Source organism: Corapipo altera, unplaced genomic scaffold (assembly GCF_003945725.1).
Source record: "Corapipo altera isolate COAL_440 unplaced genomic scaffold, ASM394572v1 22b, whole genome shotgun sequence".
In the NCBI taxonomy this organism is placed as follows: Eukaryota; Metazoa; Chordata; class Aves; order Passeriformes; family Pipridae; genus Corapipo; species Corapipo altera.
Window position 1 is genome coordinate 21,834,138 of NW_020884876.1, and position 24,922 is coordinate 21,859,059.

Here is a 24,922-nt window from a genome sequence, read left to right on the forward strand (position 1 = left end):
TCAAATTCTGTAATGAAGTGTTCCAGGACTGGAAAATTGGTGTTAATGTTGACCTAAGGATTTGGCTAATTAAAGCAATATATATTAGATATTAATATCACTGGCAGTTCCTAGTTAGTCAGCTCTCTGAGCACTAATTAGATGTTTAGAATTCCACCGTATGCAATCAGTGGAAAACATTCACAGTCAGTCTGTAAAGTTTCATTACAGAAATGAGAAATACTATCAGCATTTTATGCTACAGTCTTTTCCTGTATTATTCAAAAGGAAAAACTGCATGTTTCATGGTTTCCAATAGGTTTACTCTAACTTAATTCATAAAAGCTAAAACTGTATTTTTTTTTTTTTTTTTTTTAAATTTCTGGCAATAAAAAAAAAACTAGTATGAACTAATATTCCTATTTCACTTTCTCCCTGAGTTCTTCTGGGTGCTTACTGCACAGTCGAGTTTCCATTTTATGTTCTGCAATCTCATGGTAATAGCTTAAGAATCTTTTGGACTAGAGGCAGTGACACATTCAAATATTTACCTCAATTCTGGAAAAAGAAAAATTCCTTCTCTTATCTTGGCTGAGTATTTTTATAGGAAGATTTCTGGGTGTAAGGGAAAAAGAGAAGGAAAGGGAACCATTCATTTTAACATGCAGAATAATACAGTCACACTAGTGTCAACTAATTAGAAAGTATCTTAAGGGTGTAAGAAACCACAGAATGAGCAATAACAAATGGAAATAGAACAGAGTACGACATTGCATCTTGTCCCATTTGCTGTAAAACTATAACTTCAGCTGAGATCTTAGAGTTACACCAGTGCAAGGAGAAAGCAGTGGTGATTAGTACAACACACTCCTATAGGTTGCATATAAAACCCAATACAGAGGGCCAAATTCAAATTTTACCAACTATGAAGCCAGGACATTTATTTTATGGCTGCTACAAAATCTGTCTGGCATTCATTCTCTGTGTAAATGTCAAGGTAGCTATCAAGTGTAGTCTCCATTTTCACAGAAGCAATGTTTCCATATTCTTTTGGCAAGCATTGTGCAGGCAGTGTCACAGCAGCAGGTCTGAACTAGATATTCTGTTAAACTGCATTCATGTATATCAGAAGTGAAACTTAATTTGTCTTTACATCAAGGGCCAAATGTTTTAAAGCTTTTAAATTAAAATGCATAGTGCCTGCCATGCACAACTCCAAGTGGTAACCAGTTCACTTCTTGCTGAATGCTCTGATTGGTGTTCATGTGGATTATATTTTAATATTAGGCTGGAAACTTAATTATAAAGGATTATTAGCAGATCATGGGAGTATTGCAGTGAGATGGGGTCATGCAGAGTAGAATATTAACAGCTGTCTAATCTTTGACCACTTTCTACATATAATTTTGGAATCATCATGCAAATAGAGCCACTCACAAAACTGTTCAAGGCATTTTCTTCTTCTTCCTTCCTCTCAGAGGCCTATTGCTGGATCTCCTGAAGCAATGTGATTGTTTTCCTGGTAGAATTTTTGGGACAGGGACCATGTGTTTGCTTCATGCTTTTGCATCTTGCTAAACATACCTTTGGAGTCAGACAGATAATGACATGCTTTGTATGTGGAAGTCCTGTGGCAGTAAAGGCACTTTAGAGGATAGGAGATAACATGTGTGAGGGACATAGGAGTCAAGATAAAATATGTGTATAGAAAGTCAATCTGAAAATAGGTCATAATAAAATTGCAATAGAGTGTAGCTCTAGTAAAGGCAGTTTAAACTTTACTTTGTTTGATAGGAGTGATCAGAATAAAAGCAACACCATTTTGCTGTAAAAGGATGCAGTAAGGTTTTAAAATAGCACTTATGTTGGCTTTTGTCACATTAACTGTGGGAACTCTGGTGGAAATACATTTAGGTACTTGAAGACCATAAGTTCAGAGATAAGCTTGGCTGATACCGTGAACAGCTTGCCCGAGAGGTAAATTGCATGCAGAAACTAAACATGACAGCCCAAGATAAAACACTTATTATGATTAATACCAGAAGATGTAACAGGCTTTACTTACTGCAGCCCCAGGAAACCTCACTTTTACCAGATAATGTTTACAACTCCAATTGCACTCACAGGGTAACCACATGCTTTTTTAGTAGATGGTCTCTTATCTGTGAAACTTCTCACCCATGTGAATTTTAACTTTTGCATTATTCATGTGAACATTTTAGGAGATTTACAAGCCTGTAAGATTTTGTACACCTATTAAAAACCTAAAACAGTCTGTCAGCAAGACAAATTTTTAAGAATGCTGCAGATGAGGAATGTGACAGTCTTGTGAGCGGTTTATACTGTGGAGATTGCTAAATGAACATTAGCTTACGTAGAAGGTAGCAAGTACAGTTCACTCCAATATGTATATTGTCTCATAAATACCTGCACAAATGAGCATACTGCATTCCTCATCTCCTATATGACAAATGATGAAGTACAATTCCATTTAAATGTAATAAAAAAATAGAAAATATCAGCATAAAATCTTTCCAGCTTTATTTTAGCATTTCTTTTAGTGCCCTTTAAGTCATTCTAATTTAGATTTTTAGTTCCATTTCTGAAATTTATTTTGCTTCAGTAAACAAGGATAAGTCCTGTTTGAAAGATATTACTGCTACTTCTTTCAGCTCAGCAGAAAAACCAAATTCTTCTTTCACTTTAAATTTTGTTCCATAACCCGATGATAATCAGTATCCATACTAGAGGACCAAGATTTCAACATAAATCAGTAGAACACACCAAAGAAGATTTTCTTCAAATTTATTTTTAAATTAAGAAAAAGAGAATTGTTATGAATTTTTTTTTAATACAGAATAAGTAACAGACCATGCATAAGACAGTATAAAGCAATATAAAAGCAACAGACAACCCATATGGAACATTAGTAGAGGAAAGCAATTTCTATAATATTTGAAGTATTTTGAAGTACTAGGCCTATTCTCCAACAATAATTCTGAGTAGCAGTTAGATAATAAGACTTAGTTTCCTGATGGCTATCGATTGGACCAGAATGGTATTCTGATAATGACAAACTTAGTTAAATAAATTAATGAGACGACTCAAAAATTTTAATGCCGTTTTTACAGAATTATTTACCTATGAAAACCATAGCATACCTAAACATAAGCCAAGGAGATCTCGACCACTTCTTACACATACACACACAGAGACTAACAGAGGATGTACAGTTGAAGAAGGAAGCGACAGGGAATACATGCCCTCCTAAAAATGCTCCCAGAGCCAGCAATCTGCCCTCACTCAGCCAGAAAGACAGACTGACAGTGGTGACGAGACATCAGCAAACTTAAGGAAAGCAGCTACAGCCCTTTCTGTGTGGCAAATGGAAGCAGAAAGCTGATTGATAAGAATGATGCTGTCACCCTGGGACTGCTCTCAATCAACATAACCCATGCTTGAAAAACCATGAGCAGCTGGATGATTGGATGCTGGAGACGTCACCCCTCCACGCCTTCATCCCTCCAGCCCCCTGTGACCCCACACTGTCTGCAGGGCATCCTGCAAGTGGAGCTTGCCTGTGACCTGGGTCAGACAGCACTGATGTCCCCACTTCACTCCCAGGCCCTTGAGAGCACAGGGGGTTCTTTCAGCAGATTTTAGTATAGGAAAGTTGCCTGTAAACTGACATCTCTCCTACCAGTCTCCAATGGTCTGTGCGCCACACTGAAGAGTCTAACAACAGCTGATTTTTTTGCTTCTTTGACTAAAAGAGGCAACAGAAAGCAAATTAATTTCAGCTTGACTTAATTTTTTTTTTAATTTATTGAGGAAAAAGCAGTAAAATTTCTTTGATTCAACAATAACAACTTCTCATTGTTTTCTTCTGTTTAGGAGTGTAAATGTCAACTCCTTTTTCAGAAAACTAAAGCAACCTAAACAATGATATAATTCTGAAACCAAAATCCAGAAGTACAGTCACACACTTATCTCCTTACTAGTCTTTCCCCAACTGAATGGCCCAGAACTTCTCAAATGCAACTCAAATTTATTGTGGTTTTAATTCCACAGGCTCATCTCCTGTGTGATCCCAAAAGGTTATCTCTCTTATTTTTGTTTTCTGGTCAGTGAAGTCCTGCATGAAACAAAAATTAACTTGATTCCAATACTGTTCTCTTGTGACATTATGCATGTATCAGCAAAGGAGAAAAATCTCATGATATGAACTCCAACATTGTATTAGAATCAACAATAGACTATCTCCAGAGAATAAATGACATGTAAAATTGGATTTTATTTATGAGCTTAGAGAATTGATTGAATTTCAAAATCATACTATCCCATATGGGTAAAACAACATCGAACTTGTATTGACCACATATTGGCTTCTTGCATGTACAGTTCTCAAATTTTTTTGTAAAAAGAAAGCAGCAACAGATAGCAAAATCCAAAGCAATGAGTCAAGAACTCCATACCTTTTTTTCCCTTGATGCTTTTCCAAATTTTTATTTTTAACATCTTCCAACCAGTTCTAGTCATCTGTGAGTATATCTAATAAACTAGTCAGACTAGTAGTTAGCACTGACTCTTTTTTTCTTTTTAAATAAAAAGCTTTTTTTTTTCTCCCTCCCTTTAGAAATATGTCATTTTGGCAAAAAACCTCTATGCTCCATATGTTTATCCACTAACATCTCAGTGGAGATGGTCAAAAGGGCCCTTAAGATCCGCTAATTAGACAGTCAGTAGCATAACAGCTAAGGCACTAACCTGGTACCCAAGAGCTCAGCCTCAAACTTCAGTTTTGTACATCTAACCTAGACACATGAGCCTCATTCCTTACTTTCTCTTGAATTTTATTCCTTGTAATGAGTAAAATTTCTTGGAGTTCAGTCAGATTCTTCACAAAATAAAATGCTGTAAAGTTTATACAAAACATTTCTCCCCAAAGAGAAACAACATAGTATATAATTTCCTGGCAACAACTAAACTCCAAGATTTTTTTTCTTAATTAAATTAGACATTAAATCATTGCAGCAGAATTATTTTCCTGTTTGTATTTTTTATTAATTAAATCTGTACCATCTGCCTCTGTTTATCTCTTTCACAATCCTTTCATCTAGCACTGTATGTTTATATTTTAAATGCATATCAGTTTTCATGATGGATTTTGTAACTGCAGAATGGTAGCTGCAAAGATAGTTGATGTAAAATGATAACAATGCTACAAAACAGCAGCACAGAAAAATAAGGGACAAAATCATAGAATAGGTAATCAAAATAATGCTTCGTTAACAAGAAGTCATTTAAACACAGGAGTATAACACAGAGAGACCCCTTCCATGAGCAGGGATGTGGGACTAATTTCTATATACTCACATTAATAATTCAGAATATAAACATAAGACATTTCAGATCTGTCAATCTAACACATAACACACTCTTTTTACTTAAACAGTCAGATTTCCCCCGAAGTGGGTATTAATGTTTATGCATCCTGCAGTAGTATGCAAGTTACAAAAAAAGCATGCGCATGTATAATATTTACTCATGGACTTGAACTGCAACCATCTGATATCAATTTAGTCTTTATTTCTAAATTTTTTCTCTCTTAGAGCAAAAACCTCTAAAAATGTCCTTCTGAAATTGCATAGTACATCTCTAAGTACATGGATCATTGTAGAGAGTCCTTAAGATGAGACTAATTTATCATATTGAATTTCAGGTAGTACCAGTCTCCCCAAATAACTGAAGTTAAGCCCTGTTTGCCACAATTAATGGAGACAGTTTGTAACGTTCTTTCGGTATAAAAAAAATACAAAGTGTAATAACTATTAATGCTGAATGGCTGAATAATAAAACTTTCTGTTCTGATTGATGTCATGGACGGTGATAAATTATGAATTTTTATACAGTTTTAAACTATGATAAGTGATAGTGGAGTTTATCAGAAGTTATCTGTACAAACCGATTTCTAGCAAAATTTTTGGGGATTGTCTGGTAACCAATTTTTAATGAAGTTATACGGAGGCATGAGAGACTTACATTAATGCTTCAAATAATTGTGATTTGATGTAACACAATAAAGAAAGAGTCCTTGCAATCCGCTAGAGGTTACAAGTCATTTCTATAGGTATAGTCATAAATTTAACTAATCGATAAAGAAAAGGCTGAGATTGTAGGAAAATAGTTTCTCAACCAGTACTGATTGACAGAAGGTATACAAAACGCCACATCTTTTCCTTCCTCTTTTTACACAACTCAGTGAAATTAACTTTTTATTCAATTTAATTTGGAGGAGACTAAGGCATTTTAGTTTGCGGTTTGTTTTCGGGGTTTTTTTAAGATCTGGGAAGATAAGGAAGGTAAGCACACATATCAGTAAAATTACCTACAAGTAATATTAACTTATCAGTCCAACACTTTCTCTAGTAGTCCTCTCCAGGCTAGTTACAACTACAAACACAAATTTCTTAGCTAAAGGTGACACTTACTAGTAATAGAAAGAGTCACACAGAATGAATGTCTACAGAGGTACAATCTCATTTTCTGTAAAATCATTTCAGAGGAAATTTCCACTAAGCAAAGGCCATCCAGTGGGCAATGATCAGACTGACCGGTTCTCACATCACTGCACGTTACCTGTAGAATAATGACCTTGGCATGTAACAAAGCCAAGTCTCCACACTGATTTGGAGAAAGAGGAAAGTTTACAGACTGTGCTCTGGCTCCTTATCAAGTTTAAATCTACCAGACAAGATTCCAGTGGAAATCCAAATCCACAGGTTCTGAAGGATCACCATTTCTTCTAAATTACCCTCAGACAGTTTGAGACAGGTCTAATGTCACTAAACAAGTGTAAGGCATCCTTTCAGTGTGCTATTTCTACGTATTCTGAACTCTGATGTACATATCACAGCCATTCTTGCACCCCTCGTGAAACCGTCCCACAGGTGCAGGTACGGCCCTAGAGCTCAGCAAGTTGGCCAACAAAATTCCTTCCTGCCCAAGTGCAAGGATCTGGTGCTCCTCTTGGCACATGGGAAGTTTGAAAAGTACTTTTTGTTAGCCTGATTCGGCAGTCCATTCTGAACTATCTTATTCTAAGTATAAAGAAAAGCCAAATCTTCATACACCCAATCTCTCCATCGCTGGCCTAAAAATATCTTAAGTTCAGTTCATGCCTTCCTGGGTAAAGATATATGCAGGTTTTGTTTCTGTCTACCAGATGTATTCTTTCTTAAATGTGGAATCATTCTAATCCTGTAAAAACTTGCCACCCTGCCTTCTAGGTCTTGCAAGACTTTTTTATTTATTTTCGTCATAAGCACCATAAGCCTGTCAGAAGCTTTTTGAAAAACTGGTCCTGCTGAGTAGCCAAAAGTTGTTTATCAAATCTTAAAAGGACAGTCATGAAGCTGTATTTTTTAAACCTACTTGCAAAATCTGACAAAATATATTAAGATCTCTGATTTTATAAGTTAAGAATCAGTTCTTTCTTATTCAGTTGTCCTTAAGAAGCCCCACTGATTTCATTAAAGATCTGTGGAAGAATATGGGACAATAATTTTACATTGCACAATACACTATTCCTCTGCTAAAAATATTGATTATTCATTGACTTTGGATGCCTACTATAATCTGCACACAATGGTTTTGAGCTAAGCTAAAGTGTTTGTTCAGCATAGGGAGAATCAGTCCCTTGTTGACTTCACTGAGAGATTAGGAAGCCAAAAGAATCTTATTGTCTGCAATATGCAAGCATAAATTAGACCTACTGCACATACACTTGGGGGTAGATGTGAGGGTGCTGTTTGACAAGAAGCTCAACATGAGCCAGCAATGTGTGCTTGCAGCCCAGAAGGCCAACTGTATCCTGGCTGCATGGCCAGCAGGTTGAGGGAGGGGTTTCTGCCCCTTTCCTCTCATGAGAACACATTTCGAATGGTGCATCCAGCTGATCTTTAAGGTCCCTTCCAACATAAGCCATTCTATAACTCTATGATACACTCCCAAATTAGCATACGAACTACATAGGCATGCAAATTGTTGAACAAAGGAGGTGGAGACTGGGTACACTGCAAATCAGCTTTCTGGACAAACGCAGGGTCCAGCACCTCCAGGACTCTGGAGAACAATCCTGCTTGGATACCTACAGCTTTAAGATGTGGAATTCACAACTCCCACACAAGCGTACAGGGATGCACAGTAGCTGCAACATGTCTGACAGAGCACTTGTGCACCGCAAATCGATTGTGGAGAACTGAAGGGCCTCATTGTAGGTCACTACGGCCTCCTGTCTCAAAGGAGAACTGCTTCCAAGACAAGTAGGTATTTCTAAATTATTTCTAGGATTATTAAAGCATACTCTCCATACCAGATGTGAGCTCTGCGGTGGCAGCTGAACTCTGCAAGTCTACTGGAGTGCATTAGAAGAGTGGGAAGCTCTGTGACCACAGGAGGAATGTGGAGCTTGCCCATTTCTGCTCAATTTCAAACAGCACTTCTGTGAGTGTTTAGGAGACAGAGACATTTAGCTGTACATTTCTCTCTCTCCTCCCTTCATCCTCCCCCTCATCTTTATTATAGTAAAGTGTTTCATGCATTCAGTACAATATTTCCTTTAACAAAATTCTTCCTTCTGCCTCAGAACCACTCACAACCTGGCACTTGTGGAAAACTTTTGGCTATTTTACCATATGCATCATGTCTAAAAATAAATCTATGTGCTTTTTGACTACGACGATAAAAAGGTCATCCTTCCTCTGCGTAGTCTTTTGTTCATATTTGAAAAAGAGTTGCTGTGAAATACTACTGTGTTAAGTCTGTTGTGAAATGCCTGTAAATGTAAAAGATCAACCGATTCAGCCCTGCCAATTAATTTCATTTTACTGGCAAAAAATTTTCTTATAATGCAACTGAGATCTGAGCTAAATAAGCTAAATGAGGTGATGCTTCTTTCTCCCTCATTCCTAGGTTTTTTTCACCATTCATTTCTTAAGGTGAATGAATTTATTTCTGAGTGTAGATTTTTCATTACTTCACAATTTACGTATCTATTTAAATGCCATAAAAGGGAGTGGTAACAGTATCTTTGTGTTGACTTCTCATTTTTGTTCATTTTACTCTGAGAGTCTGGCTAGTTTCACAAACTATCCAGATAAGGCAAATTGCTCATGTCATGTGAACTATCTCACAAAAACAAGTTCTGCCAATGGTTTTAGTGTACTTGTGCCAGAAAATGGTATAATACTTAGAATTTATTATTTAAATCAGAATACGCTATTTAAAAAATCCAGTCAATAAAGAATACTAACAAATTATCAAGTTTTAGTTTGGTCTGAAAAATATTAGTTAATTCTATTTGTGCTAGAGGTAGCTGATAAATCAAATTTATAGAAGCAACCTGTCTTTTTTTCTAGATAAACTAATCAAATAAGCATGTAAACAAAAATCAAGATTTTTCTGGATGTTAAAAAAGCACTGCATCATGGGGTACTTTAGAAATTATTTAGGAAGGTTGCTCCTTTTAATTCCTTTCAAAACCAAGCCTTTCTAAATAAAAGCTCTTGAATGAATTATGGTCTTTGTCAAACACTGCACTGCCAGGTCACAGCCACCCATGAATCAAACAGGTTTGGTGAAATTTGTAAATGAGTATTTCACTCTCATCAGAAAAAAGATTGGTATGGGGTGGAGGTTTATCATTAAAACATGCCTTTTAGGCAACAAGACAAAACAAGTCTAAATGACCTATGCTTTGAAGGTGGAAACTGTGAATGACAAAAGTAATGACAAGGAATATCATAAACAGACAAAAAAAATAGGAGTCCAATTCTACACTGCATTGCACCATTTCCTAGTCATAGGCATCCCTACAAAGCTGGCATGAAATTTAGACAAGTTTAGACAGGTTTTCACACTGATCTCTCATACTAAGGGATGGACAAGCAGCTCAGATTCATATTTACATTTGTTTTGGCTGTTCTCATATTTGAATGATATATATATATTGTTATCTAGATACATGGTTGTCATATATAAGAATGCTATATACTGCTACACAAGACTTAAATATATACGTTTTAAATATGCATTTAGCTACACATGCAGATTCCCCTTCTTTATTGCTGAAAACTGAAGCTCTAAAGAAATATTTTTTTATACAAATAAATGAAGAGCAACTGAGTAACTGGCTTCAGTCTGTATCTACTGGAAAATTTCCAGATGTTTTCTCCCAGTTTTAAGCCACACTTGCATATTATCACATTTGTAGGTAATGCTCTAATCTCATAGCCAACTTCAATAATCTTGCTCTGTGAAAGCCTTTTGAATGAAATTCTTTTACTACCAATAGGTATGTGAAATACAAGACTTGTATATACATGGCAAAAATTATAGAAGCATAATTTAGGTAGAGTAAAAGGAAAAGGGCAATTAGTCAATGGTATGCAAATCTTTGCTAGATGCTCCCACTAATTCATAGGCAAAAACAGGTTTCTGCTGCAAAGAGCCTACTCTCTAAGCCTTTGTTTCCATGGGGAACTCACTGTACAAGAATTCAGTGCAATTTTCCCATGTTGTCAGTAACACATACACAGTTCCTGTGTTGGCAGCTCTCTGCAGAACTTTTTTACTCTGTTTTGAAAGTGGGATAATCCCTCCTACCTGGAACTAATTTTATCATTGTCTGTGCATATGGGGAAGCTAACATAGCATAGCTGATACTTCATACATTCACAGTTTACCTAACTATGTAGTAACTTCCCTATGTGTAGAGAAACTGTAATACCTTAGAAGAAGCCACAGGAAAGATTTTCTATTTTAATTCAGTTCATATTTTTTTGTACTAACCTAAAGGCTTCAACACCATTAGTTTTACATGTTTTACTCACACAATCTCCACGCTCTTTGTTAGCAAGCAATGTATCTTCTTTTTATTAACTGAATAAATTACAAGACTCCAATCCAAGACAGTATTTGCCATCATTGTTGTTCCACAAAGGCTTTTGCAAGTATTTGAGTTCACATTAATAGATCTATCATGCAACATAAATACAATCAGATGCATAAAGTATTGTAATGATCTAGTCTTTTATACTACAATCTAATTAGTGAGCTGGTCCACTACATTATAAAAACCCTCACACTGAAGTCGGTCAAATAATAAACAGAAAATACCTGTAAATAACAGGGCAGGTTCATTCTATCCTTTACCCAAGGACCATATTACCTACTAGAAAGCAGATGACTAGTGTTTATTTACAGTATCCAGAAAGATCTCTAATCATTAATTTCAAGGAACATGTACAATCAGAAGGTGGTAGGGCATAACGCAGTACAGTTAATTAATGCACAGAAGAAACACTCACATGGACCTCCAGAAATCAAAAACCTTCACCCAAACTGTTTGATTAATAGTTTTGAGAGCAGTAAGGCTAGTTTGTCAGTGATAGTTTGTTAGTGACTGATTCACCAATGGAAAACAAAAGCCCAACAGAAACACTTAGCACATTTTGATACCCTGCTCTCGTGAAACGAGTGTTTTAAGGTCACTCAAAAAAATCACCAGCAAAAGTGATCCACGACATCGTGTGAAAGTGGACAGCAAATCACAGAATGTCTGAGTCTGGAAGGCACTTCTGGAGGTCTGTAGTCCAGTCCCCCAACCTAAAGTAGGTACAGCCAGGAAAGATGGTTCAGGGCCTATCTCCCCAAAATAAAGTCTTGTTCTTTTCTTTCCCCTCCTCTCAGCATTTTGTGTTCTTTTGATTTCCCTTCTCTTGTTATGAAATTTTGAACTATGTTCTGACGGAAAACTAAAATCACATTTGAACCACAGAAGGTCACTAAAAAGCCCTGGAAACCAAGTTCTCACTTTCTCACATTTAGAATGTCAAGCATTAAGTAAATAAAAGATATTATGAGACTTGCAATATAACCATGAAAAATGACCCTACAATACAGTTCAAATATATTGAAATTTGCATATATTCAGTGGTCTAAATTATGTGACTAAAGCCAATATTTCAAGTCCTATGTTTCATATTACACATCATAGGACCCAGGAGACTGAGAAAAACTACTAACTTTCACCACCTAATTTCACACTGAATTTCAGAAAAAAAGTTGCTGTTACAAACTGGGTGGCATTAAAATTAAAAAAAACGATTCAGTGGATACTGTAAGGGTTTGGGGATAACTCTTCTTGTTCTGCAAAGCTCTATGAACATCTCCCACTTATAACAATACATTTAATTTCCTTATGTTTTCCAACTGCATAATCTTTGTCAGACCAGCAAGTTTTGTTTGAACAGATGAGAACTTTCTCAGAAATAATCCTCAGAGAGATGCTCCCTCAGAGAACTTCAAGGAAAAAAAAAAAGACAAAATGAGGTTCAAGATTTAATAGGATTTAGAAGAGGACCTTTGATCATAGCCCAATGTAATGATCTAGTCCAATTTAGAATAATAATTGAAATGACACCATGAGTACCATGCCATTGCTCTAACATATAAAATTCTAGCATTAAATCAGAGTAATTAAAAATGTGGACAGTATCATTAATTACTTAGCCAGTAGTGAAAAGATCCAGCACCATTTAACTAAATAAATGTAATTTGTTTTATATAAAAATAAATCTTATGAGAACTTTAAGAACCCCAAATCCATTTTTTAATTTGTACAAGAATATTTCCTTCATCCCTAAAGTGATTTCCTATTTCCCAAAACAGCAAGGTTTTAGACAAACACACAGACAGATAAAAGCAAAGACCCAGTCCATGAAACTGTATTATTAGAAGAACCCTGCTGACATCGGAGCAGGAACATATGTGACATCAGTAAGTGCTGCAAGTACCTGGACAGACACCAGATGTGAGGATGCCACCCCGTAGTCACCACCATGGATGGGCTAAGAGGGGCTCATTTAAGCACAGCTAATCTTGCACCTCTCTTTGTCATGAATTGAAGTTGATTGATGACATGCTAACCCAGCACATGGCCACATGGAAGTCTTTCCCCTGCTTGCCTCCACAGGACCAAGGGGACGTTTGTAGATGCAAAGTTAGTTGCAGCAAGAGCTTTCTAAGATGGGAGGAGAATGGACTATCTTTCACCCCAGCCCCTCAACTCTGCAAGGCTTCGATAACTGCTTTAACTTGTGCAGGAGGTCAGATGGACACAGGGTAACTTCACGAATTAAAAAAATAAAAGCCACCATCAATGAGTCCTCACATCTGTGTGGAATGAATTTAGCCTCAAATGAAAGTACATGAGGGCAGAAAGGAAAAAGAGATCTTGCCAATGAGAATAAATACTATGAAAATGGAGTTACTTCCTTTGTTTTTCTTCCTTCCGTAATTAATATAATCAGATAATTAAATTAATACCTATAGTTCAAAATAAAAAACAGTACAACATTTTTCAAAAAAGCTAAATGAGACTATTCGGCGTTTCTTATTTATTGATAACGAATAAGCTTGATAGTTCCTGATATAAAGCAGCAGTCCAGGGTTGACATTAACCAGCACAGACTGTGATGTCAATGTTATAAATCATACACAGGAGTCTTGTGTTATGCAACATACCAAAAACTGGAGCACTAGCCATTTTTTGAAGTAATAAAGTTAAAGGGTAAGTAGGTTACTTATCGTGTTACAGCGCTCAGACTTCAGCTAGTACAACACTTAAAAATATAGAGATGGACATTGGAGTCTCTAAATCAATTTGTAATTCCTAAACTGAAATTACAGACCAAAGCCTAAAAAGCCATGTAGTCCTGAAGGAAACTTTGAAAAGTAAAACAGAAGAGGTATCATTATATAATTTTATTTGTGAGGAAGAAATGCCATAAAAAGCCATAGTCATATTCCAAAGCTAAAACTGTAGTATGAAACTCTTTTTAGAGTTAGAAAGGTTAAGTCATACTTTTAGAGGAACTATAGGTAACCAACACCTCAACAGCTATAGCATACTCAAAAATATGTTCTACTTCACCACATTCAAAGTTGTTTTAGTTTACTGCTTTTAGTGATAGGAGAAATTCAGAGTAACAAAAAACCCCTCAAAACCAAACCAACCAAACAACCTTTTCCTCTCATGGAGAGTTTCATAATACTTTTTAAATGGAGGGGATTGTTGAATGCAAGAGGTCATTTTAAGTTCCCAGGCTGCTCAGGGGCAGGAACAAGTAAAAGAGGAAGGTGAGCTAGAATCAACAGAGGAAAGACACAAGCCAAAGCAAATCAGCTCTGATCTCTTCTCTCTTCAGTATCTTCATTACTGAGAGAGGGTAAGTAAAAGGCTACTGGGGGATTTGGCAAAAGATGCTCCAATCTAGTGGCATGAGCAAGAGTTAAAAACAACTGCAACTTCATATCAGCCACTCCTTATTTCAGTTTCATATAAAATTTAACATTGGTATTAAATCTAAAATTGGCACACAACTAACACTCAGTCTCTCTCCAAATTGATTTGACTATATGCATGGAAGCCAGGATTCCTATACCTTCATCATATACAGGCACTTGCGTGTGCAGAAAGTGAACGTGTCATACTAGCAAATGAAAATGATGCATTTGTGTCATGTCTGGGCCTGTCCTTGAAAAGAGGTCAAAGAGATCTAGCGTAAGGGGGAAGTGGTCTGCAGAGGAGCTGCATGCTACAAGGATGACATCTGAGGCTGTCTTTTATAAGCAAAAAAGCATCCTTCTTGTAGAGAACCTTTGCATCAAAGACTTACAGTAATTGCTAACTGCATACTATTGTATTAATGATGGAATTTAACAATGAAGCAAAAAGGAAATTTTCCCCCGAAAGCAGAATTTTCACCAAGTGCTCCAGAAGCTTCTTGCATTAGCTTTTCTTGATGAAGCTGTTGGGTTTTTTTTGGAATGAAGTTCTTGCGTGACCTCGCGAAATCCTACCCCTTCACATGCTGACAGAATGATGATGAAGGAACTATTCTTAGCCCTATGACATATCTAATGGCTGATTTAGCTAATATTGCTTTTTAAGCCATACATTCCCATTCTTCTAGGGCTACTGTGTTGTAAACAGTACAGGTTTCGAAATACCTTGCAAATACCTGCTTTCCTTTTGTGTTCAACAGTCTAATATGTTGAAAATAATTTATAATTAAAGAATATCTAAAACAATGGCCTCTAAAAAAACCCACTTATTGACATCTTGAATGATGATGGGGAGAGGTTGAGGTTTCCATTTTGGGACCTATCAAATGCAGTATTCATTTTTGTGTCAGGGAAACAGGTATGACCACTCCCTTGGAAAGTGTTCACAGGAACAGGTCCTTATTTTACCAGGTTGTGTTCTTTATGGCTACATTGATTTGGCTGCAAAAGAGTTTGCAGATCTATTCCACCAATTAAGAACAATCCTACAAAGGCCAGCTGCATGGCCTGCAATGCTTCTCAGAGCTTCAGTGCAATTACAATGAAGCTCATTACTTCCCTTCTCAGAGTCTCACCTTGCTCTTATTTCAGTATGTTAAACAATCTATCATTTCAGGGTGTAACTAGAAATTTCCAGCATCCCTTCAGGAAATATTCCTTTTAAGCCAAAGGCCTTTTTTTTTGTAACAAAGTCCTTATTATAGACAGTCCTTTTGATACTTATGTTACTTTGAGAAATTCAGTCATATGGGGTCTTACACTAAGTCCTCCACACTACATCCAACCATAAACCCTCTTATTTTTCAGTGACTCTAACTGATAAAAGAGGGATTTATTTCAGTAATTGCTTGTTCTCCTTAGACATAGCAGTTTTACAGTTTTTCACTCTGCAAGCACCTCTGTACTGCGTTTTCTCAAGACTAGACTTCTTTCTACCTGCTCTGTAAGTTCCAGTCAGGGACTGTGAGCAGGAAATTGGTGCTCAGTTCTCTTTCCAATCCTCTGTGCTCCACACACACACACATAGAGGCAGACACATATACACTCTTTTATCCTTTCCTTATCTCTCTCTCAGCTTTGGCTCATAATCCCCACTTCAGACCACTTCCCCAAGTCTCTCAGGAAAACATGCTATTGCAACTGTGACTTCATTCCTGCCTTTTTCCTCTGTAGCAAAAGGCTTCTCCTTGGCAATCCTTTTCATCATGCCAGTATAGAGCCTAATATTCTTGTTTTCCACTTGGAGAACTAATGCAACCCCCTATGTTTTTCACTGGATGTAGTAACAGTAATTTTTGCTGTAAGACCCTTCAGCTTTATTATTTTGCTCAACTAGCCACGTCACCTTTTTTAACTCTTAGTAGACTTGACTATTTGAAAAGATTTATCACGAGTTCTCCACCTGTTCTGCTCCCTCTGTAGGTAGGTACTTATACCTACCACAGTTTAAATTGACATATTCAACCAGAGAGTGCATAGTGAATTCTTTTAGCAACAACAAAACCCCACAAAAACCAGTGATTGTAACAGAGCAACTCAGGAGACAAGGTTAAGTGTAAACATCTGTTTTAGTCCCATTTACTCTAAAATTATTTTGGAGTAAGTCCATAGTACCACTACACCCCTACAGTATAACCTAATGGAATCACAGAAGATCTACACTGTAGATGCTTGCCACACTACAGGAAACCAGAGATAACATTACAAACATTTCTGAGGTAATTGCAACCATCTATAACCGTCACTATCATCATATAGGGCATTGAGATTATGCACAGGTCATCTCCGGGACATTCATAGCCCACCTGCTCTGCCTGTTTTCTTGCTTTTTGTTTGCAGCCTTCTCAACCCCAAATCAGATTACAGCAGAAGCATTCTGCAGAACACTGACAAAAACTTTTCTCATCAAACAATCTTCTTCAATGCTGAAGTTCACAGTGGAATGACATTAAGGTTGCACCTCTACCTCTATCAGGTGGCCTGGATTGCCAGGAGTATTTGTGACTGCAGGCCAGTGTTCTGCAGAAACTTGTGAACCTGAGGTCCCTGCACCGCAGGTATCATTCATGTAGCTGTCTTCTCCAACAGTCTTTTTTGTCCTTCCAACAACTAACAAAACCCAACGACTTGTTTTATATGGCATGGTATCCTTAGACACTCAAGTCCTGTAAATTCAAAACAGTAAACCAGATCAACTTGAAACCAGATGAATAACATTGCTGGCAATCTTGAACAGCCCACAGAAAGACTGGTAAAAGCACACTACAATGTAAGTAAGGAGCAAAAACATCTATATGAAGGGTATGATTAAACACATGCATTAAGCAAAGACATATGCATAGGCTCACTTAAAAATATAAAGATATTTATGAATCTCAATAAATACCTCCTAGATAGTTAACTCTCAGGTCTGCAGGGCAGCTAAATACAGGCTGTATGTTCAGAGGGAAATCCTCATTCTTCATACAAAACATTTTTATCCCAGTATGTGTGTAAGGCAATATAACTGTATGTCCTAGCTACGAGGTGAAGTGAAGTGAAGCAAAGTTGTGCCATTGGCCATGATCCATGTTTCCCATAAGCACTTTGATATGTATAAAACCAGGCTGCTCAAGACTCTAAGTTAAGACTTTTCTACATCTATTTGGGTGTAAATGTATAAACAAGTGTTCTCAGTATTTATACTATATAAACTGGAAATGCAACAGAATATTTTTCACTGATAAGCAACTCAATTTTACATACCCTTTTTGTATTACTCTGTTTTAATCAAACTTTTTAGAAAATACAGAACAGACTCTGCACAGAATCAATTGCTCTGAAAAGCTTCTGTAAGATAGTGCATTAAATCATTTTCATGGTGCAGCAGCATACCAATAAGATTGTAAACTCAGGTATGAGCAATTCAATAATTCACAAGAGAAGGGAAATCAGAGAAGAAAAACTGGTCAGTGTGCATCATATGAGGTTATGCTTATTGACAACATTCCCAACAGGTAGGAGAGTACAGGGGATAAATTTGGGAACACAGCAGACTTCTCAGTTGCTACTGAGGGTTTCAGTTATTACTAAAAAGAAATACTTTCTGCTATTATGTCTATGGAGAAAAACTGCTTTTTTAAAGTCTCATAAAACCAATACCATGTATGTCAGTGAGTGCTAACTTGGAGTGATTTGAAAAATTGACTTCCTATTACTTCCTTGTAACTAAAGCTTGCAATAAAAGAACACCACATTACGCAAATTGACCCTGAGTGGATCAGAGGCATAACAATGTACGTTTTAAGACTTCTGGCCTTTAAAAACATGGGAGAAGTGCAGGTGTAGATGTCATTTTTCTGAATCAGTATTTACTTTTCTAAGATGCAGAACACATCAAGCTAAAGCATCTGACACAGGAAAATGCAGCATCCGTACTCTTCATTTCAGTTAAAATCTTCTGTTATTGTTGTCAAAGCACATACTGTGCAGACTTCAGCATCTGAATGAAGTCCGAGGGGAGTGTCCCATCCTACTGATGAGCTATAAGCACAGCAGTAATGGTTGAAGATTTCCCAGTATTCGACTCTATTTTCACGCTCTTAAATCACACTGTCGGTGTACAACACAGAGCCAACTGTATTACAAAAATCAAACAGGGGCAGTGGTCCCTACCCTGACATCTTGTAGACAGATACAGAAGAAAGGAAAAAAAGCAGGCGAGTAAACAGAGGTGACTGCTGACCTCCCTCCAGTTAACGATGTAGGTGTGGGACAGAGAAAGAAACGGAGCTGCCACTGAGCCTTCAAAGGACCAGCTGTACAGCCACATTTCTCTTCTGAAGTGATCATCTGTGTCATATCCCCCACACCAGGCAGCACTGCTTTTTGCTGTAACCTATTCAGTGCATTGGCAGCAAAACAGCTAACAGACCTTCCCAAAATAAACACAGCTTTGTCAGCAGCTGTTTTGGCAGCCACTCACACCGGACATTAGGATGAGCAGTTGGTTTCTTACAGTGTCTCTTCCAAGCAGGTTCTCAAAATCTAGTTTAGGCCCTTTGTATCCCAAAGGATTCAACAAAACGCAGTTTTCTCCTCTATAGATGGCAAAGGAATTTATTAATGTATCCCTTTCATTTGTGACAGGCAAGCACATATAACTTGAGTTTGCTCTCTGGTCTGCCTCAGTTAATGGATGAATCTGTTATTTTATTCATCTCTATTTTGCATGTAATCCTTATATGTCTCATGGAAATTAAAACAGACCCATTCAACCACAATTTGTGGAAAAGTCCTATGACTGAAGGTAATAATGAACCAGGACATTTGGGAAAGGAAGAACAACCACCACCAACATGAGTTAAATTTAGACCATTAAAATTAGTTCCATTATATAAATATAGAGCTTTTTAGGATTGCTTTGAAGAATTGCCCAGGTAGAAGTGACAATAACAAGAGGGTGTAGGGAAAATCAGTTTAACTTGTTAAGGATGCAAAAGAGTCTGGGAATAGAACAGAGTCTCCTGTATGAAAAAAGGTTAAATACATATCATTGTTTTGTTTAGGGATTATTATTAGTACAGTGTTCCCTGCAAGAAAGTATACCTAGCTCGAGTTGTAAAAGCAGCAATAGATAAAGGAGAGTGCTCACAACTTAGCAACAGCTTTGAAAGTATTGTCAATAAAACTACAGTTTGAAATAGGGCCAAGTGATAGTATGTGATAATACTGTGCAATGGAAGCAGCACTTCAGTATCTAATCTTGGGATTAGAGCAGATCTGGAGGTTCACACTATTGAAACCATGTCAAGGTTGAATTTATAGCTCTCCTTGGCAGATATAAATAACAACTACAGATTATTGGAGGCAAACTTTGATATACTTCACCAAAAAAATGAGTATCTTAAAACCATGGAAAGTTTCTTTTTCATCCCCCTGCAAAAAAAAAGAACATTCTCAGTTGCAGTAGTTGCTGAGGCATCTGGTTTCCACTGTCACTGTGTTTATATGAATGTTTCTAAGGATCCAGCTCCTTGATATTATGGTCTTTGTGTTCAAAATTCAGTTGAGCAAAAGACCTGGCTACAAACCAGCCTTTTACCACACACAAGGTCTTCATGTACATGAGACAATCATCATATTCTCCCCTGTGGACACGTAATATTATAACAATTGAAAGGAAATATTTAGCATACACAAAAAAATTCAGAAGTCACACAATTCCTTAGTGGTAAGACTATTTAAACTTTTTTCCTTCAGTTTGTTTTAAAAAAAAGAAAGTGTTGTGCATACACACACATGCGCGTGCACACACACACACACGTGTATATATATACACATACACATACACACACATCAAAAAGAGGTTGGATCCAACAAGAGGATTGGTCTGGAAGTCAGAAAGAGAAATAAAAAAGGAAAGGAGTAAAAAATAGCTTGGAAAAAAAATAGGGAGATGCCATACTGGAAAGTGATCTTTTAAATATTCTTTTTCAAGCTGTGCTTAGAAGCTGTCCAAAATACAGCCAAATAAGATTATATCTGTTGTACTAACGTTTCCTTGTCATACTTGATTAATATCATGCATGTGATACTCCAAGCACAGTTACTGCTCTTTTTCAACAGCTACATGAACCATACTTTTGGCAGAAATTGTTTATAATTTTTTTGTTCCTTTTATTACTGTATTTGCATGGAAATTTCAAAGTGAAAATTATTGCCATAATTGGTTCCTTTTTTTAGCCTGACAGATGCATCTGCCTGAATAAGAACAAAACTCAACTCTATTGAACCAGTAATCCTTCCATATGACATTGTCACACAGCACAGATGTCCTTTCATAGGATTTCTGTCAAAGGGACAGTTTGCCATTCCACACTGACAGGTAAGGCTGGAGATGATGAGCAAAGAGATCAGAGATTACTTGAAATACCTTTCATAAAATTTAAACCAACCTTTATGCAATTCACTGTGGAGCAAAATTAATTATTGCCCTACAGTAATCGCATCCATTTATACACACCTAAATGCTACCAAACTTTGGAAATGTGAGAGCTCCTATCTGAACACAGAGCACCTGCCATTAACTCCTTAATGTCTCAAGACTGAGGACTTCACAATGGGGATTTTCCCCAGTCTCTGTCTTCCTGGAGCCAGAGCAGCTAGAATGTCTTACTTAAGATGGAAATATGTGTAAAACAGTCGCAAATATTTTACTTTTTAAAATCATTCCTTAAATAGTTATCCTAAGCTGAGTATACAAAATACATGGTGCAGTGATTTAAGGCAATGGTTTTACCAGCTTGCATATGCCTTATGTAATTCACCTGCAGCTTCATCCCTCAGAAGTATTATGCCCCCATCAAAAACCCAAAGTAAACAGAGTATCCACTGTGATTTCTCTGTGGAGAATACAACTTTGGCATTATGGTCTAGAAGCCATAATAATGCATGCACTGGATAAGCAGGCAAACAACACTGCAGGACAATGAAATGACTCATGTGGGTATGCTTCCTTGGTGCTCCTGAAACAAAACTGACCATAGCAAAGTAGAAGTATGGTTTTTTACTAGTCCAAAATGTGTGCTTTCTCAAAGCATGAGCTCCCTTGCACAATTTTTCTCTTCTTCTTTAAGAAGCTCCTTAAATAAAGAGTAGCACATTTCCTTATTCTAAAGAAGAAAATCTCCAGGCTGATCAAGAAACAATCGGACTTTTACTTCTTTGTCTTTTGGTATAAGAGGAGAAAGCTTTCAAAAAGACATATGCTTCATTTGCTAGAAATTAAATCCATGTTTAAAGCTTTTCTCCAGCCCACTACTGTTTGCTTGCTTTGGAGGGAAGTTACAGCAGTGCCAGGCCCCGGGAAGAACTTCGACATGTGTTGGCAATCTTGCAAACTGAATTTAAAGTCCTTCCGATTCAATATTGGGATATTTATTAAGAGCAAGTCTTGCCTGAAGCTCTTTATGGGAGTTTATGTCAAGCTGCTGGCACTTTCTCCTCGGGCGAGTTTCCTGTTGTTTATCCCTGATGATGTTTAGAGCGCTGCTAATCCACTTCCTAGGGCATCCCGCTGAGATACAAGTCACATTACTAACAGCTAGTAGTTTCGACCATGATTTCCAACAGGGCCATGCAAATTGGTTCCTGGAATCTCCTGCACAGCCTTTCATTTAGACAAATTGCTGCAATTTGGAGAGAAAAAGGAAAACCAAAATGAGAGAAAAACAGGATTTCCTATAAATGGCAATTTTATACATGGCCTGTATTCCCATAACTTTCATCAAGACAGTACAAAGTGTAAGCTAGGATAGACTTTTTCCTTTTTATACTTGGTAAAGAAGGTATATGGTACAGGTGATCTATTACACATCTTAAAATATGGAAGCAGCCCTGTCAGGATTCTTTTCACAGTGATTTGTGACCAAATTTCCAGGTAGTATGACATTATCTCTATTGAGATAAATTTTGGAATAAACATCTCAATGGAGTTACACAAATTTCTACAACCTGGGCATCTATCCTGTGGCTTTCACTACTAACTTTACAACCCTTATGGCGATTCAAGCCCCATACGTGCACATATATGCATTCAAGAGCTTTTGAGACTGCCCCATTACTGAAAAAGACACAACAGATACTTGCTTGCTTTGGGGATTTGAGACCACACAGAAAACAATGGCTCTCCCAGTTTTCGAAGCATGTGGCCAGCAAAAGCACCAGTCAAGTTCACAGCTTTCCTTGCTCTGTATTCTCTTTGCTTTGGAAAGAAATAAATGCAGCCTTTGTTATGAACCTTATGTTTATAACACTAGTTTTGCCACACTAGTCAGGCTAGGGATGAAGTATAACACTGCCATGGTGCTGTTTCCTCACTGAAGAATAACCAGTTGGAATGAGGGGGGAAAAAAGGGTGTGTAGGTAACAAAATTCAAAAAACAACCTCAAACCTCCTTTACTCAATATCTCTTCACTTATATACTCTGATTGCCACTTCAATGATCAATGCATTCAATCAGTAGAGCCAGTTGTTCTATCTGATGCAGAATCTGAAAGGAAAGGTGACTGCAATTCAGACAAGACTCTTATTGGCCTTGGGGGTATTTCAGTTTGTGACTCAAGAATAGTGGCTCCCAGTTTGTCTAGTGTGAAGCTTCATAAACATTCTAGCATTAAGGTTCATAAACATTTTTAGCCATTCTGCAACACCTTAATTTTTCCCAGGTTGTGACAACCTTGATGAAATGGAAGTTTTAAAAAACTAAACCAAAAAAACTACAAAAAAACCTCAACACGTTCCTGCTGCGCTCAAACAGTGAATGCACTCTCAGATGACCCCTTGACATTTTCCAGTCATTGCAGAAAGGGCTGTCCCCCCTCTGGAAATAATCTAAACACTGATCCTCCTCACTGTCAGAAAAGAACCAGAGATTAGGAAAAAAAAGTCTTTTTCTGATCAACAACCTTCTCTTAAAACTGCCAGTATGTAGCTGAACAAAGATTTGTTTTACATGATAACAAACAAATATTTGTGTAAGGTTACACCCACAAAAGCAGAAATAAATTGTGGCGATGATATGGTTATATGAAAGAGTCTACAGAAGTGTTAGGACTGTGAAAATCAGATTGTCTTGTTATGTGTTTCCTTTACCAGTGACAGTGAAAATCTGAGATCCAAGTAGGCTTGGAAAAGCTTATCACCTTTACATCAAATTTAGCAAAAATACATAGAAGCATAGGATCCAAAGGCAACAAAAGTACAAGATTAGCAACAAGTACAGGCACATATAAGCAAACAGCTCTGGTGTGGAAGACAAATTGCAACAAGGCACTTATATTCAGAAAACAGCTCACCTAGACGAGTACAATATATTCTAAACTTGGGACAGAAAAGAATATAAACTACAGGAAGGATTGAAGATGGGATTAGCTTTATGTTAATAATTGTATTGGTATCTAAGCTCTTAATGGAGAATGATAATGGGTTATAAAAGTGAAAAGAACGGGGACTACTCCTATTTTGTTTTTATTGCTCCCTGCTCCCTACATCCCTCATTGTTGAGCAGGGCTAAAGCTCATGCCTGACATCAACTTTATTATTCAGTCTCCCATTCAAGAGCAGCATGGATTCTATCTCAAAAGAATCTTAAAAAGAGAAACAATGTCTTAAAAATGCATTCATTCAATAATTTGCAGAACTCTCCATAACTCCTACACGGCAATATTTGTAGAAACTTCCATCAAAAATTTTTAAGAGCAGAACACACATCTGTCAAATTTAGGTCAACCTTCTATATATGAGACTCCAGGTAAACCCAACACATATAAGGGAAATTTATGTGGAACTTTTAGTACAACTGTGGGGGTAAGATTTAAAAAAAGGAGAATTTACATTATGGCTGGGTATTCTGTTTTATCTTAAAAGGAGGTTGTATACAGATGGAAGAAACTTCATTTACAGTTTCTCAAAGACTGTAAGGAGAAGCCAATTATGTAGTACAACACAGAATAAGGTCTAGCCATGTACTGCCAGCCTTTTCTAGGTTAATGCAATGTTATTAAGTAGTAAATATTTTTCGGTTTGCAGAGAACAGTGGAACTTCTGAAGCTCTGATCTTGTAGACAAAGCTTTAATTTTTTAATGTTTATGGAAAGACATTTGCCCCATTGAACATTCATCACTGGTCCTTACAGTTGTTAATATTTCCATCATTGAGCACAAAAAAAAAAAAGTTGTGGATCAAAGAGTTTGCATTACAGGTGAGGAGAAATAAACACTACAATAGAGTACAAAAAGCCACAGCACATACTGCCAGATTTCTTTAGAACAAAATGAGAAAGGGAAAGAAACATCAAATTAGCTCTTTTACCACTAACAGTATATTTGTTGCATGCAGAAACAAAACATTGGATATATAGGTAGGATCAGAGTTCCTTGTTCTGAGAAACATATAAGTGATTTAAAGTTATGCTTTTACAGTTTAGCTTTTTACACCTTTTTTTTTTAACTGTGAAATACCAAGCGGGGGAAGTGCCCTACACTTCACTT